Source organism: Cuculus canorus, chromosome 4 (assembly GCF_017976375.1).
Source record: "Cuculus canorus isolate bCucCan1 chromosome 4, bCucCan1.pri, whole genome shotgun sequence".
Classification (NCBI taxonomy): domain Eukaryota; kingdom Metazoa; phylum Chordata; class Aves; order Cuculiformes; family Cuculidae; genus Cuculus; species Cuculus canorus.
In genome coordinates this window covers 54327120-54345515 of record NC_071404.1, presented here as the reverse complement: position 1 = coordinate 54345515, position 18396 = coordinate 54327120, and the positions used below count along the sequence as shown (strand labels likewise).

At 39.8% G+C, this 18396-nt stretch overlaps 1 long non-coding RNA gene across 1 annotated transcript; it reads left to right on the top strand.

The window, feature by feature from the left end:
- The first annotated feature begins 393 nt into the window (after positions 1-393).
- On the top strand, positions 394-16709 carry LOC128852099 (uncharacterized). Its single transcript, XR_008449723.1, has 4 exons — positions 394-529; positions 2976-3031; positions 16090-16158; positions 16263-16709. It is a non-coding gene; the product is annotated as an uncharacterized LOC128852099 (long non-coding RNA).
- Positions 16710-18396: the final 1687 nt, after the last annotated feature.

Sequence of the window (18396 nt, the reverse complement as noted above, 5' to 3'; positions counted from 1 at the left end):
ATGCTGCTTCAGTGGTAGTTTAGTTTTATGAAGGTGGCTAGGGGCCTTTATAAGCAATAGCAGCATTTTCCCTCAAGAACTAATACTATTAAGAGGCCAAAATAACAAGTAAAATTCCCTGAGATTTGAGCATATTGCTTGGTTTGGTCAGGATTCCTGAGGAAGGAAGTACTTTGCTGTCTGTCTAGAAATGGCACTGCAAGTCTTCGCGCTCTGGCTCACACTGGAACCCTAGGTAGACAAGGCAGCCACACTACTGCCTGCGTAGTCTCCAGTCCCAGCCTGCCACCACCACAGCCAGAAAGATTCATGAGGGTCCTGGTTGCTTTCTGTTACTCGGCTCAACACTGAAATTCGGAGAAATGGCTTTTTATTTTTATTTTTCCAGCTAAAGGGCCTTTTCAAGGAGTCCCCTGTGTCATCCTTCTCCACCAGCAGCCATCCCATCAAGTCATGGGCTGCCTCTTTCCACCTGTGTTTGGTTCCAGAAGAGAGCCAGCTGCCTCAGTACCTTTTTCTCACCGAGCAGGTAAGTGGCTTTCGCAGTTACGCTTCCCAGCCCCCCTGGGAGGCTGATGAATGAAGCTGTGCTCCTGAGACCTGAACGTATAATTTGTAACACACAATTTGTGTCGCATCATACCTAGCTGGAGCTCTAGTTTCTGGAGTACCCAAAATATATCTGCAAATAGATCATGTCATGTCAAAAATGAAATGGAAGGTGATAGTAATTGTGGACTGTATAATTAGGAAACAAGAATCAGAATGTCTAGCTAATGGCAGCACCTGGAATACCTACACAAAAAGCTAATCAAAAGTCAACTTGAAATCCAGGGAAGCCTATATACAGCTCTTTCTGCCCCTTTAAAAAACTGCTCAGAATGTTGCAATTACACTTTGATCACACTTTGCTGGCGTAAACCACATGGAAATCAAGCGTAAGACAATTTGGCTTTTCAATAGATAATGTCCACTTAAATGTACGAGTTGCACATAGCAGATTTTTCTAAATGGAGACACCTGCCTATAAAATCATGGTGAATCCAAGTCTAATAAAGGTTGCTTGATGTTATGTAGTCTAGGAGTCTGTCAGAAGTACAGGGGAGGAGAAGGAGGGAGAAGCAGCTTTAGGGCTGTGTAAAAACAAAGCCTTTCTTCTCTCCTTTTAAATATTTCTGCTGTGCCCTGATTGAACATAGGATGAAAAGCTATCGTCTTGAGATTTGAGGAAAACAAAGGATTTCTGTTTCTGCTATTGCATTGAAAAGTTCTTTACTGCATGAAAGGTCGTCCCTTCTAAACTTCCTCAGACCTGTGGCTTAGGTTTTGGGGGAACACAGCTGCTGGTACCATGGGAATCTATTATCGATATAATGTGGTATCTCAGGGTAGTCCATCCAGTCAGGAACATTATCTCTCTCTTCTTTATAGCAATTTTACATTATGTCTTGGGTGAAATATTTTGAGAAGGAGGTTTTGGCTTTTAAAGATACTGTGATGGCATAGAAGGGTGGCATGTTTTGACCCAAACTCTCTATGACTACATAGTAAGAATGACAGAGTAATGGTCTGAGGTGTTGTGCTGAGGCTGGCGGTCACAGTGTCAATATAAGCAAAGGGCTCTTCCAGAACTGGGCCCTAAGATTTGATATTGCTTTTGAGCTGATGTTTCTCTCTATTATCTGGATTGTCAAAAACATCCCTAGCATCCATTAGAGCTTGTCATGACAATTGTTTGGAGGGGAGGGGCGAATAAAAACAAACAGAAAACCTTCCAGAAAACATTCTTCTGTCAAAATATAGCATTTTAAAAAAATACAAAATGTTTCATGGAAGTACATTGGTTTCAATGAAAATTTCTCAGGGAGAATTTCTCATGGTTAGGCTGGAAGTTTTAGTAAAGAAAGGTAATAGAGAATGACTACGTGGGAAAGAGTGTGACCACCTAGGTGATCCCGTATACTGTCCAGCCTGGGTGCAGACGTGATTTATACTGCATGTCTGCCTATTGCCTGCCTCTTCCACTTTCTCTCAGCCTTGTCAGAAGTGTTTCAATGTGTGAATGGTTCACCATTCCCCAGTCCAAAGAGTTACTCTGCAGGGCGGTGGTTAGATTTCTAGTATCCATGGTAGAGGACAGAGGCCAAAGTCCCAGTAGGGATAAAGGCAGGAAAATGAATTTAAACTCAGCTTTTCCACTTATAAGCAAGCAAGCTGACCACCTGGCTATTAGCAGTCCTGTGCTGAATATGTTCAAATGCCTGTCTTAGCTTTTTCACTTTTAAGAACATTTCCATTTGACACTGGAATGAAAGTCAGCTCTGAAACTGGGCTCTCCCTACTGTCTCTGAAACAAAATTATGTTCCTGACATTACTTCTCAAGTACATCCTTTTACCTGTCCATAAGGTACAACCAAAATGAAACAGGCTGTAGTCCAATAGATGCTAGATCTAGTCGTGCAGTTTATATGCAGACCTTACTAGTGGGCAGGGTGAAAGTTTTATGTGTTTGGGTGAGCAGAGAGCGAAAACATGCCCACCAAGAAGACTCTTCACTTGTGCTCACGTGCTCTTCTCCACAGTTTGAAGATGGTGCAGGCTCTTCTATGAAGAGTAACTGCTGTTGTGATGTTTGTAGTAAAAGCCAAAATTTAGCTTCACTTTTAAGACAGGAAAGAGAGGGTTGAAGTCAATGACAGATTCTGGCTGCTGCTATGTTTGCGTTTCATAGTATAATATTATTAAGTAAAGTATTGTTAAGGAAAATAATATTATAATTAGCAATGAATCACCCTCTTGTACTCTCACACCATTATGTATCAAAGTGGAGCAGATTAGGACTCTGGTCTACTTCCTCCTCACCTGATTTCATGTTGTTTGTTCTTTAAAGCAGGTGGGAAAAGATGAGCAGGCTCTTCTTGGGCTCTACTGTTGTAATAGACTGCTCTGCTTTTTCTTCTCCTTTCTCCCTTAGGACCCATCAAGGCCAACCACAACTAATTCTGCAAGAAGTATTTCCAAGAGAGTCAGGTATCACTGACATCTTCATGATAAACCACTTAAATGCAGAATCAAAACCTTACCTTTAGACATTTCCATTGAAGTTGTTTTCAAATTAAAAAAATGAAGAGGCTAAGTCTGATCTCCTTCATATGTACATAAATCTGATGCAACTTTGCTCAAGTAGGGGTCTAAAATCAAAATAAGGCCTGGAAATTTTATCTTCTGGCTTAGAAAACAGGAGTCAACAAAGGGCAGGATTCATCACTGAGGAAAGCCAAGTCAACACCAAAGGTACATATTAATTTGATTATTTGTTTTAGGACTTGACTAGTGAGGCAAGGTAATGCCTTAAAACATTGACTTCAGTCAACTTGAGCTATTCTTAAAATGATATAAAATATTTTTGAAGACAGGCATTGTTCTGTCTGCAGAAGGGAGCAGTTTTGGGATGTATTACTACTGCAGTAATTGCACAGCCTAGTCCCAGACTGTGATGCAAGTATGATGGATGCTGACAAAAACCAGAGAATTAGGACGAGTTTTGTCCCAGATACTTTCCCGTGTGCTGGGGAACCATATAATATTCAGGTATTAGTTAACGATTTCAGTAATTGTAGGAGATCGTGATTGTGTGTCCAGATGTCCAAGCCTAGCCACATGCATACCTTTCAAGTGTCTAGTCTTGGAAAATCAACCATCCAAGAAAAGCACATTTCCAAATGTCCCACTGTGAATGACAGCCTCGCCCCAAAGTCTGTTAGCTCAACCCGCATGATGAAGTGGATGGAATGATTTGCACAGACAAGTTGCTTGAATGGCTTTGGAATGGAAATGAAAAACTGCTGTCTTGCACATTGGGTGGTTGAAGCTGTGGGCGAACTAATGTGCCAGATTTCCTATTGTAACTCCGTGTAGCTGATATAACCCAGTTTAGGGGGATAATGTAGGAGCGAATTTGTTTTATTTACAAATTATTTCCCTGCAGCAACTGTACAAATTTGAACACGATAAAGCAAGGTCTTTATTTATTCAAAATAAGGAAGAGATGACCTATATGATTAATGTGTTCAAACTAAAAATCTCTAATAATCTATTATTACATCATTAAAATATTTTAAACTAAATTGGTTATAATATTTTTATAGAAGGCTAGTTTGTGAAGCAGTAGTTTCCTACCACATGCAATAAAAAGCATTTCACATGCATGAAAAACTAGTGTACCAAATTTCAGGCTATAAATAAGGCAATTGTGAAATGTAAATGCTTGGAAACACTAGCAAAATTCAGCCAACAAAGCAGGGATCAGAAATTTATACCCTCGTTACTGGTAATTACAGTCACATTCTTTACTGAACTGTATTCCCAGCCAACACATAAAAGTGTCCTTATGCATTACCTGTTTAAAACTAAGTCACCCCTAACACACATGTGCCAGAAAGCAAATCTGCAGCTATGTGGCCATGTTAGCACATGGAGTTCTGCATGCGCTGCTGTAAATGTATCTGTCTACCTTTTAAGCAAAGTAGCTGAAAGCCCCTCAGGGTGTTCTTACGAAATGTAAATTCACTGACTTGGAGACCTCAGCATAAAATCCCCACTTTTAGTGGATGGCAGTTTAACACTCTCTTTTCCATAAGAAAGTGAGGAAAAAGGAATGTAATCCCATGGCTGTTTTCCCATACATTCAACATTTGTCTTTTTTCTTTTTCTTTGGCTAAATAAAAGCAGTTTACAGGCATCTGTAAAAGTAACTCCTTTTTCTTTTTTTCCCTGAAGTAAGCAATAAAATTGTAATGCCCCCGTGACAGATCAATCTCAGCCTGTCCATAATTCATATTTGATACCTCCGTATTTAAGATAAGAAGGGATTTGAGGAAAGATGAGCCTTCTTTGGGGTTCGGGTTGACACCACCTGCCAAGACTGTTAATATATCTAAGGAAAAAAGAACCCAGCACACACATGGGAGTTTGAATTTGTTACAAGTTGGTCTTCTTGCCAGTATTTTGGCAATACTGCATGAATCACATGGTTTTTCTTTGAATGGTGATGGGTAATGTTTCTTAAATTGTCCAACTAACTGCAAATTCAAACACATGAAAACACACTGATATCCGGAGTGGCAGGCACCCTCATCTTTGACTTCTGTAGAACTGCTGTGCTTCCTTTGTATCTGAAAACTGGACCATCTTCAGCGTAGAACTGGGTGCCAAGTACTAGCTGTCTGATTTTAAGGCTGCTGGGCTGTAGCCATGAAGAAAGACCGAAGCACAGGTGCCTTCAGGAAGAAAACTTATTGTCTGGAAGACTGCTGTGACTTGAGCACCTTCTTCGAGAGTATGTCATTCAGGTCTTAAATTATTTTTACAGTAAGATTTCATTCTTCACAGGGCAACAGGCTCAGAATGTTACGGATGACAGTTAGGAAGCATATACTACCTACCCTAGAGCAGTCAGATAAGCTGAAGTCCTCACTACTGCTAGCCAAATTCTGGATACTTTTCATTTGGGAAACAGGGTTTCTAAGACAAATCACAGAAGTCAGGACCCAAAAGTTTTTCTCATGATCTTTATAAGCACTTAAAGATTTAAAAAAGTAAGCATTAAGAATATTTAGTGCATTTAAAGATCTCGGCATTCCTTTCTGGGGTGAATAGACCCACTGTCCTAGCAGTGTTTCTCAATTTTTTCAGTTTGAACATAAACATTCTCTAGTGAATGGGTAGACGCCCTAGGTAGTAAGTGTACGTTTCCTTACAAAAGGCTTTCTTTTCTCAGTTAACTTTTTTATCCTTTTGCCAGTAGTTAACAGAAAACCACCTGTCTTAATGTGTTTCAATAACCGGATTCACTTTGGGATCTACGTGCTTAAACAACCTTGAGTTTTAAAGCATAGTGACACTTCGTGTAAAAATATTCTCAGATTTCCTTGTATTTTGGTGCGAAACAGTTGGCTTTCTTCCATTTAGAAGTTAAATTGCTACTTTTTCTTGTCCAGTTGTCCAGATTTGGCTGGCCTCTGATGGTCACATCTCTGTTCTTTTTATTTTTCACCACCATCTAGTTTTTTTTGTGTTTTTTTTTTAAGACGAAATATGCTCTTTCATGGACTTGACAATTGACATTGTTTTCCTCCTGATCTAAGAGCTGTAGTGGAAGAATACAGTGGAAGAAACAGTCCGTTTCCTGAGGGTCTTCCCTGGTGATCTACAATCAGGAGGAGCCGAAGGAGATGTACTAAGACAGGTCTTAGTGGTCAGTGATGCCAGTAGATTTTGGCTGGTGGGGCTGATTGGACAAGCTAGCAGAAAGATTCATTGATCATGCACAAATTGAAAAAACGTTTATTCAGCGCCAGATCAGAGATGTGTAGAGAAGCTGGGGGGACCTTCCTCACAACGTTAAGGAACCATGTTGCACTCATCCTGTTCTCAGGGCTGTGTATGAACTGCTTCACAAAGCCTAAAGGGTACATCATAAGGCCGGAGAAAGAGTGCAATGCCTCTTACCCCCCAGGGAACAGGTATGAGGAGAGCACCCCTGAGCCCTCCAGTTATATCATGCATTCTTGCTGATGGGCAGCGAGGTCTTAATTTCTCTGGACCAATGTGGTCCTGCAACTGTCTTCTGTAAATTAATCACAGCTGGCTTCTCAACCCAAGCAAACTCTTACAGAAACTTGCTTCTCTCTCCTGTGAAGGCATGCAAGGAAAATAATATTATTTTTTTAACACAGTCATATTTCAGATTAGTACTGGATGATATAAGCACAAGACACATCATTAACTAGGGGAATACCCATAATCAATAAATGGGTACAGGACTGTTTCTTGTTGTACAGTCATAAAACAATGCATTGTGTTTGCTGACTGCTGTTCACTTCTAAATACTGCATGTTACTTGCTCATTAATTACTGTCACAGTTTGCAGGAATTATTCCATAATTAAATGAGCGCTGAAACACTCTGCTGTCTCTCTCTCACATTTGGGAAGTGCTACTCAACATCATAGTTTTCATAGAAGTTTTTCGTTCAAGCTTTGCCAAAGCTCTTTGAACATGTCATCTTGGCAGAAAAAAACATGACTTAGAAATGGCTACAAGAAGTGAGATAGTGTGAAAAGTTTTAAAAGCAATGAAGTATCACTATTATATGTAAAATTAATCATTCCTTACATCATGAAATCCTTCCTACCAAACTATAAAGCAGGCAATACTGTAAAAACTTTGAATGTAGGCTACTTAAGAATTAATGTACTAATTCAGGAATTGGTTCAAGTCTTAGAAAGACTAATATATTTGAATCTGTTTTAACAATAAAAGTGACATAATGGCATAAATAATAACCTACGTAAAACCAGCATCCTTCGCTAGCATGGATCCCAAAGAAAAGCATCAGCTGTGGAAATGGAGCCACCACTTCAGGCCCCTTTGTCAGCTGTATTATGGATCCAGCCTTCCCCACTACCTCTGCTGAGCCATTTATGAACTGCAGGGATTCAGCGTCTCAGATGAGAGGGCCCGGTCTCTGCTAGGAAAAAAGTTATCTTCTGTACAAGGAGCTGCAGAGAGGCTAGGGCAGGCAGAGATGCAATTATTTATGTGGCACATAGCCCTTTATGATCTTTGATGACTGAAAATACTGGGGACAATTTTAAGTCTCATCTGAAAAAGCATCACAAATAGTAAATAGCACAATCCCCACTTCACAGGGCTCAATTTTCAAGAGCCAATCTCATAGCGTCATTCCACACAGTGCTCAACATGCAGGGCTCCTTGACATTTATTTAGGTGCTTATGTGGAAGCAGAAATCTTCTGAAAATCTAGTCCCAGCTGCAGGGGGTGCAAGACCTTTGGGAAATTCCAGCCGGTGGCTGGATTGTAGAGCAAGAGAACACACAACAGCCTTGAAGTAAAGCAGTATTATGTACCGTTAATCCACACCCACTATCCAGGCAAAATAAATAAAATAAAAGCTCTTAGTGCATTACACTAATGCAAAGCCAAAGATAATACAGGGGACGTTCTGCCGTGAGCCAGAATGCGTGTTCTGCTGAGGCTATGGGTGCTGACAATCAGGGCATGACTGAGCACACTGAGGAAGGAGTGTCAGGGACAGAAAGGGAGGCAGAACAGGAGAAGTATCCTACAGGCCAGAGGATGGTGTTACCCCATCTGTCAGAACCAAATGCACAACAAACTGATAGCTCCTGCTCTGCTGGTAATGACATCCATGATAACCTGCCTATTGCCTGCTCTGGAAAATGCAGTCTTGCCCAATCAAAACAACTAAATGGCATTTTATTGTCCTCTACCTTTTTCCCTTAAAATTGTCTGTAATCAAGCTTTTGAACTGCTCCTCTTTGACTTTGGTTAGACCAAATGGCAAGTTGAGACATCTGCTTTTCTACTAAACGCTCTTGGCTTCATAATTTCATCTCTGGTTCCTTATCACAGTCTGTGCTGTCTATGCACTGAAGCCGTACTCAGAAGGCAAATACTTAAAGGAGAGCAAAATCTTCCCAGGCACAAATCTCTACAGCCCATAGTGCTGGGAGTTGCAAAGCTTCTTTGAAAATGAGCTCCTAAGTCACGCCTGCTGGATAGTAGACACAGTCATGGCTTTTTATTAGAAAAAATAATTCTGATTTATATATTCTTTAAAAAATAGATGCTGGTTGTGGAGATGGAAGAGATCACTATTGTTGTGGCTTCATTTAGTACTAACTGAACATTGAAACAATTTGCTGTGGTTTGGGTGCCTTGATAACAGTCAAAGACTAATAGATATATACAAAATGAAACAAAATTGTGATCATAGCTAGCATGCCGTCTGCTTTCTGGACTCAGGACTAAATGGATACTGGAACTGAAGGACTGACCTGTAAAGGTGGCTTCCCAGAATAAAAAGTGATACGCATTACACAGTTAAATATGGTAGAAGACTGTATGGTTCATGTTCAGCTCCTGTAAATACATTAGTGTACTTTGATCTCCAGGGCTGCCAGGCCAGCTTCCGCTTTTGTTAAATCAGATGCTGTTTTTGATGAATCTGCAGTGGATGTGGTGGGTTGTTGAGCATTATACTGAGCTAAAACTACTGAGACAAGCAATTGTGGACCATCTAAGCTGAAGAGCATTAACAATTAAGCTTCAGTGGCAGTATTCGATGAAAGAAAGATACATGACCCTAACTTTGCTGAAAGGACTGCTAATATTGTTGAGTATTGGGCATGACGCTGAGGAGAGTACAAATGTGAATGGACTAAGTGAGTAAAATGTGAAGGAAGTTAGTATTGAATGAAATATGAAAATGGTTGAACTGTAGGTTTAGCCTGGAAGTTAAAGATCTGAATTTTTGCATAATAACATATATTTTACCAGCTATGTGACGAATGTATCGTTGCTTGTGAACATACTTGATTAGAAACCAGTGGCCAACAGTGATCCATAGCACAAGAGAGAAAACAGAAATGTACCGAGGAATGCAGAATTGCCTGGCCCATATTAATACTGTGACAGCAAATACAGCTAAGCTATCGAGATAGTAAAAAACTTTCTAGTTCTAATACAAATTCCCAAATTGTTTTGGCACTGAACTCAGAATTGCACAGGCAGATGCATAGGATGGCTTCGAAAATGATAGGAACACAAACAGCTGCTTTTGCTGAAACACGGGAATGCTATCCTTAGTACTAATGGAAAAAAAACATTATTTGGGGAGACATCAGTAAAAAAGCCAGGTGTTGTCAGGTGAGAAAATGAGGTCAAAGTAAAAGAAATATCCTTTCTTCTAATGTTTAAGGAGGCAGAACCAAAGCTGAGTTTCAAACTGGCAGAAAAAAATCAAGGGAAATAAAATAACGCAGGAATCTGACTGAGACTGCAGCTAAATCAAAGTAGTAGGAATTAATGATCTACCCTGAGGTATAATGCACACGGCACAGTTTAGGTGGTCCAGCAGAAACAGCAAATCAGGCTTAGTGAGATGTTTGGAATCAGGAAAACGGAAAAGGAAAAAAAAAATACGAAGGATCAATTTATTGCAGAGGGAGAAAAGTTTATAATAAATGGGAAGCAAGGTATAATGCAAAGTGAATACATGGGATTAGCTAGATGTATTGTTTTCTTCCTGAGCAATATGACTGAACACTGATGCAACTTCTATGTGTGGAAAAAGTAGTAGAGCTTTTAGGAAGAGCTTCAATGTCTTGACAAAATACGTCTCTCAACCCAGAACTTCAGGTGAAACACAGCACTTGTAACCTTGCTTCACTGAAATGATTCCAGAGGGATTCAGTTAGAGCAGCTGACACACTGGACTTTCCTACTAACACACAATTACCTAAAGCAAAAGCTTTGTCTGTCTAATTATCTGCTATGGTTAGTATGCCTTAGTCTGTCATGTGTGTATGGCAGTTGAGGACAAAAATGAGTTTTGGTTAAATGGGGAGGTAATCCATTCCCCTCACTGATGTATGATAACTCTGTTACGCAGATTCTATTATTATTCTGTATTCTATTTGATCTACCTGACTTCATCTCAAGTGTTTTAAAGGATGGTCACAGTCAGGGGAGGAAAACATAAAAAAAGCAGCTTTAACTGAGATGAGAATATGTTTGAAAGAAAATGCAGGTTAAAATTGTTGATGCTTTTTACAAATTATAGGAACTGAATCATCTGTCCCCTTTCCTCCTACCCCAAATCAAACAATGTAGAACTAGAACCAAGAGAACTGTTCTTTTGAGATATAAACAGCATATGATCATGAATATATAGCTTATGCTGTATCAAGCCATGTATCCACTTTTTCCTGGGTCATAACCAGCCACAACCAGGAGACAGCTAGCTTCCTAATGAAGTGGAAGCATTATGATGTATGACTTTTATCACTATTATTGAGCCAGCACACTTCCCCGCTTGCTAGGTCTATTTCAGAGCCTACGAGATAAATCCTTCTAGGTAAAAAGCACTGGAGGAATTAAATGATATTAGAGACATATGTGTACATGCAGATCCCAATGTATTCAAAGACTCAAAAAACCTTCTAAAATATGCACCCAGTGTACAAAAAAGGTCTCCAGAAATCCCTTGTTGGGCAGACTTCAATAGTACCTCTTATAGCAATTCCTCTTTCAAGACAGGGACTGCAAGAGATGTTAGAAACTTGGTTCCTTTGACTTAAATGTGTTTATAATTTCCAGCAATGCAAGAAGTAACACTCTTTCCCTAGTACAACACATATACAGTACTGGGCACATCTGTTCAGAGAGATCTGAATACATTATCCTTAACGAAGAGAGAAAAGGTGAGAGTTTCAGCCCTTTTGCTCCTTTACACCAGATAAAAAGGAAAGAATAAATTAAAGCCATCTCAGTATCCTGTATCCAGCTGAGAGAGATTGCCAGAAGCATGGCAGAAGCCAACTGTGAGGGTCCCGTTTTCCCTATGGCAGGTATTGGCAGGTACGGGGCTTGGAGTCGTATGGAAATTAAAAAGGCACAAGTCTGGGGAGGATAAGCTTAGGACTTCCATGAAGACTGTAAAACTTTCTTAATTACATCATTGACTTCTCCAGCACCCCCAGTCAGGGTGACCTAAAGCTCTAGGACAACTTCTCACTCTGGAGTAACTCTGATATTTTGCTTTTTAATTACATTATTGGCATAATGTATAATCAAATAGAATCACATAATAGGGAGGAAACATCCAGGAATTTAAGTTACTTAGAGGAAAGAGACATTTCATGACTACAACAATAAATGTGAAATTTAAAGTATATTTTTTTTTTTTTAATTCAATAAGTGGAAACATAGCAAGGAGAAACAAATGTTCAAAATGTGATCCTGAAAACTCTCAGTTTGTTGAATGATATATTAATGAATTGTGAAAACCTAAAGAGTACAGAGAAAATAAACAGTAAGCAAAGAAAATTCAATTGAACCAGAGGAAACGGTTAAAATGGAAAAAAATAATTCTTTGGAGTATTTTTTCTGGGACCTGACTACTTTCTATGACCAGCATATATTTATGGCTGTTCTCTCTTTTGCTCTCTTTCTCCCTAAGAAATATTGCAAGTAAGGAACATATCAGGGCCAATGAAGAACACACTGTGATTGTACGTGAATGGGTTGTGAAATTCTCTGAAGAGCTGGCGTACAGTATGGGCTAGAGTAATTGTGATAGTTGTATGTTACTATTAACTTAATTCTTCATCTTGGTTGCAAGATTTACTGTGAAAGAAATGATAGCAGGTGTTTTACTGGGGAAGAAAATAAGAGTTGCATAGTAGAGATACCTGGGGACAGACAGTACGGTTGATCTTGCTTACAGCTCAAGCAGACTGTTCCACAGTGACAAAGTGATCTTACATGTCTGCTAGGATGAAGGAAGACCAGTGAGTCAAATGATGTCCACCTTTCCCTCCCATGGCAATACTCATATTCTCTCTTTCCGTAAGGATCTCTAATGCATCCCATCTGCATGTGCCTTTTAAATCCTTCTTCAAAATCCATTTTTTACTGCAATGCTTGAGGAAAATACCTTGCCAAAGGTACCTAGCTTGATTGGTAATTAAGGAGAGATGCTTTTATTTATAGTTTAAAAGATCATACGTAAACTATACCCAATAATAACTAAAACTGCTTTGATTCACATTTACTGCAGTGAGCATAGTTGCTGTCAACAAATGACTACTACTGCTACTCGTATCTTTTCCAGTCTTCCCCTTTCCGTTGCTTCTCATCCTTGATAATCGTATTGCTTCTTAATTTAAGTCTGCTGTAAATCTGATAAGTATTTGAGTTTCGGCTCTTCTCTGGATCAGTCTTGGATTGTGCTTCAGGAGCCTCTCACTTCTTTGCACACTGTCTCCTACAGCATTGGATGCATCATTCTCATTGCAAATGGATCATTTGGGCACTATGGGTTGGACTCATCTCACCTGACTTGTCCTTTTAGCATATAAATCTGAGTCAAGGGAGATGGATAAGAATCTTTAAGAGGCCATTCAAACCTGCCTGTGACCTGTACTCCAAAGCAGATTATATTATTGGCAGCTCAGGTTTGGTGTCCCCCAGGATCATTGCACAAGCAAACGGCCATTGTATATATGTAAATGTACATATGTTTATGCATGTAGTCATTCTGAAGCCTACCCTGGGAAGCAAACATCATTCGGAAACTTCCAGTGTTTTGTTAGGAAAAATGAATGGGTTTGTTGAGTCGTATCAAATGCAGAGGAAGGTCAGATGAAAAAATCATGCTGAAGTTATTGCTGTGGGGTGCAGTAAGCAAGGAAAAATATCAGCAAAGGGAACAGCAAACTCAGTTCTGAAAGCTTAGGATGGGTGTATTTAAGCATGGGGTGCATATATTATCTGTAGACTCATATATCACACTGGAATGAGCAGGATGCAGAAAGATATTTGAAATACAGATTTGATAACAATAGAAATGAAAGATGAGTAACCCTAAAATCCCTAAATATAAAAGGACATTTATCATGGCTGCAGCAGGAAGTGAACCACAGGAATGTAGATAGAATTAAACACAATGAACCAGTTTGTATGGTAGGAAGATGCGGGAGCTTAGTACCACTGTCAGTGTGTGAAAACATACATTCCTTAAAGGTCCATTTCTTTTATGCACTCTTCAGGTCTGCTGCGACTCCATTATTTTAGGGTCACAGCATGGCATGAATGGGAAGCTTGAGTGTTCCTGTTTCATTGAACTTTCTCTGTTGTCCACAGTCTGCAACAGATTTGTCAGTGGTGGGTTTTAGCAGCTGATTCTCCAGACAAGAGAAGGAATGATGGAGGGAGGAACAAAAAGCCAATTCTGAGACTGACTTTAACAAAGAGAAAGGCTAAAAAGCTCCAGTCATTAAAGTCAAAATATTTAGAAGCGTTCCCAACGGTACCTTTAATTTCTGATTCAGAACAAGACTAATGTACTACTTAACCTAGAGTTTACACGAAACTTAAATGTTACACAGTAGGAACTCTCTCCAAAGAGATACAAAGCTCTAAAACTTGTGGGATAAATTGAATGGTAAATGAAGACATGCATATTTTTGAGGTAAACATATATTTGTTGTTCTCGGTTCCTTGCTTTTAAAGATGCAAAAACAATACCTATTTTAGGTGGCTATTTAGTCACTCATACTAGTGCTTTTACAATAACACAGACATTTAAAGAATCACAACACCTGTGATTTGTCTAGAAGTACCAAAAGAAAATAACGTATTGTTAAACAAAGTGATTGGTGTCTGAGGTCTCTGCCAACTATAAAAACAGCACCCTTTTCACAGGCAGCACTATTAAATAATTTTTAATTTGCAGTAATAGTGGGGTTCAGGTTCTCTAGTGATCCTGTGAAAACATTCACAAAAATATTGAGAGAACATTTATTTTGTGGTAATACTAATCCTGGGTGACAGTGTTCTCAAGGCTTTTTTTGTTGACGAAGACAACAATAATACTTCCTCATAAATAGCTGCATAATGACTATAATCTGCAAAATCCAAAGTCATTAAAAAAATCTACATTCAGAGAACGCAGCCCTCACTCTTTCTGAAAGACAGTTTCCTTATTATGACTTTTTCCATTTTGATTGAGCCAGATGCCTGTAAATTTCTTTTGGGGTCTATTCTTTAAAAACTGAGAGCAAATTGTTATCAGAAGCCAGCAGCAAAATAACAACAGAGTGCAGTTTGCTGTAACAAACCTAAGAAATAATTACCAGACCCGTTATGTGTCTTCACTTTCTCCATGTTTTTGCTACTGGAGAACAGGATCATCATTTCCAGGCAGATGGTATGGAACAGCTCCTTACTCGTAACAGGACTTGGTTCAGCACAGCTGTGATAGAGAGAGTGGATTCACACTACAAAGATGATCAGAGGGCTGGATCATCTTCCATACGAGGACAGGATTAGAGAAATGGGCTTGTTCAGCCTGGAGACGAGAAGGCTCCGAGGAGACCTTCTAGCAACCTTCCAGTACCTGAAGGGGCTACAAGAAAGCTGGAGAGGGACTGTTTATGAACGCTTGTAGTGATAGGATGAGGGGCAATTGGTATAAACTGGAGAGGCGCAGATTTAGACTAGACAAAAGGAAGAAATTCTTTGCTATGAGAGTGGTGAGGCACTGGCACAGGTTGCCCAGGGAAACTGTGGCTGCCCATCTCTGAAGGTGTTCAAGGCCAGGTTGGGTAGGGCCTCGGGCAGCCTGATATAATGGGAGGTGTCCCTGCCCATGGCAGGGGAATTGGAACTACATGATCTTTAAGGTCCTTTCCAACCCAAACTATTCTATGATTCTATGGTTCTATTTTAATATGCGAACTGGCAATTCCTGGGACTGCAGAATACTGACACAGCCTCTGGATTAATCTCAAATAGCAAGATTTTGCCCTAAGGACATCAAAGTAAGTGGATAAGGCTGACCCATACTTTGATATCAGGGCTGAGAAATAAACATCAGTCTCAAATTAGCATTCTTCGGTGTCACAACCCCATTAGAACTGGCATCAACAAAAGCAAGAAGCAATACTTTCCCCTTCCCACCTCCTGGATTCCTCCTAGGATGGCTGTGGCCATAAAAGAGAGATCACTAAAGAGGTCTTTTGTATTAGTGATTGAGTGTATGTTACAGTAATCAGATAATGGCTATATCAGCTTTCATTGGAGGTCTCAAGAAACCCATCTTTGCTATGTATGATAAACAAATTTCTTCTAAATACTTTGACAGCATTGTTGATTAAAGCCTTAATGTTCACTTTATCTATAAGGGCAATTGTTTATTGGTCAGCTTACTACTTTGTGTAACAGCAAACCTGAATAGTAAATGGGTTTGAGAGGTGTTAAGGAAAACCCTGTATACTGAATGATCTCTATCCTAATGTATTTGTATAGCTATTTTAATATATATATATACACATACACTTACATACAGTCCAGGGATAAAAGAAATAACCCTGTTACCTGATCTCAATTATCATCTAAAATGTCTTGGGCTGTTAAGTACCAAGAGTAATAACATAATAACATTAATTAGCAATGGGCATTTCTGTCATCCTCCTTAGGATAACGCTTTGCAACTTGGAATCAAGCAGATCCAGCAGAGCAGAGATAACAGAATCTCAAGACTGAAGGTATATTGGTCCTTGTTCAATTGCTTGATAATATCTCCTGGTCTGCCTATGGCGTGTTTTAACAAGATCTCTGTACTCAAGGCCCTGTTTCTTCCATTCTGCAGACGCAGTATAAAGCAGGTGCGTGTTTGCTCAAGGGAGCTAAAGTTACACCCAGAAGGGGTTGAAGCACTAACTGAAACGTAATCGTCATTCAGAGCACGTAGTAAGGTGTGTGGGGAATCGGCAGGCATGCTGGTGAGTGAGTGAGAGGTGAGAGGGCTTTCTCTGGGGGCTCATCAAGGCGGCACAGCACTGGCTGCTGTAATAACAACTCTCTTGCTGGCAGGAGAGAGCAGCTTAAAATGCTTGTGGGACTGCACATTTGAACGGGACTGCACACATGTGAGAAAGAAGAGCTATGGTGTTGAAACAAGAAAGTTTGCTTGTGTGCCTTGTGGCACCTTCTGTGTTCTGTTCTGCCCTGATTTTCCTATTAAATTCTCACAATACAATTTATGCATATTTTGTCTGCTGCTCTTAACAGCTGTTTTTGTTGTTTGTTTTTCAATGTTTTCATTCTAGTCCTTCCTATAGCTCATATTTTGTCACTGTTCTTGGGATGTGATGCATTCTTCTGACTACCCATTGGCATCTGGCTATAATTTCCCTTACCCAGCATCCTCTTTCTTTAATGTCTGGGGCCACAGATGTAAGTAAGTGAATAATGAGAACATTCAGGGAATTGGAGTGGTGGTCATAAACTGATAGAAACTGATATTATCTAAACCTCCACAGTTACCTTTTCTGTGAGACCATACCTGCTGCAGGATGTTCCGCCTTACAAAGGAGGTACCTACTTGTGGTCATCTAAATGACAGACACTGTGCTGTCAGCATCCAGCTGCTTGTAGCAACTTTTAAACCACCTGATGTGTGGAGCAGCCAGCTGTCCTACACACCCCTAAGGACACCTCTGATATCAGAGAAAGAGACGACTTCTGGGGACATCCATAGAGGGTCAACAGTACTTCTCTGGGATCATCTGTCAGTGCTACACTATGCAGAGTGGGAGTCCCATTGTTATGCCTTCTCAAGGTAAAGGACTGATTAACGTGGCCTCAGGGAACAGCGAGGGAAATGACCATCCATTGCCTGCTGGTGCTTATTGCACTGAGACTATTGTTCTTCCCAGTGAAGCCTTAACCATAAGTAATAGTGTTTTGCATAATCAAGTATTTAAAAAACCCATAAGTTTGTTCCAGATGACCCTGAGTCTTTAACAGTGAAAATGTGACAACAGATGAGGGGAGCAAAGCATTTACAAAACTGCAAAACTTATATACATGTGCCTTTTGTGAGAGTGTGAGAACTGATATGATAACAGAATCTCTGGTTATTTCAATGAGAATGTGACCGAAGCTATGCAACATCACAACTACAGAGAAAAGACTCTTCTCTAGAGAAAAATCTGACTCAAATTCTCTTCCTATAGCATTTGCCTGAAGAAGATACTATTTTTTCTTTTGTTATTTGATGAGGTAGTAAAAAAGTTGTGTTTATTTATTATTCAGTTTTCACGCTCTCTTCCAGTCCAGCAGAGTCTGGAATAGCTTGATGTAGGTATCCTGGGCATCCCATGGCCAAAGTCAATGGTGGTATGAGCATGATTTTTTACTGGCATAAGCCACTGTGGAGCTTGATCACAGTGATATGCACACGGTGTGTGAAATGAAAATCTGGCTTAAGATGACTGTCATTCATCTGAAGATGATGTTAAATTGACAAAATGCTGCCTTCTAATTTCCTTGTTCTCCCTGATTCATTAAATCTGAAAATGGAATTCCGTCATCAAAAACTTAAGAACGGAGATAGCGCAAAATCTATCACTGCCAAGATGAGTACCAAAACTCAGAAAGCAGCCAAGACAAGTGGGTAGAAACCTTCAGAATCTTTGCAAAGGTCACAAACTGAAGTGCTCAAAAGCTAGGAGGTGTGAGCTGAGCTTACCCATGCAATGCTTACTTTACCAGCTTGATCCATAAGTCTGATCAGGCTCTTGATTGCCTGATTGCATGTTAGTCTTCCTGTAGGATTGTTTCCTAATTTATTCACAGTCCCTTTTCTTTATCAGTCTTTTCCTCCTTCACAAAGTTGCCTCAACTCCACGCACTCATATTCCAAAATTTCTACAGGTTGTCTCTGTGGTACCTGTGTACTTTTCAAATATCAATGAGTCTGTCTCCACACTCTGGAAGTG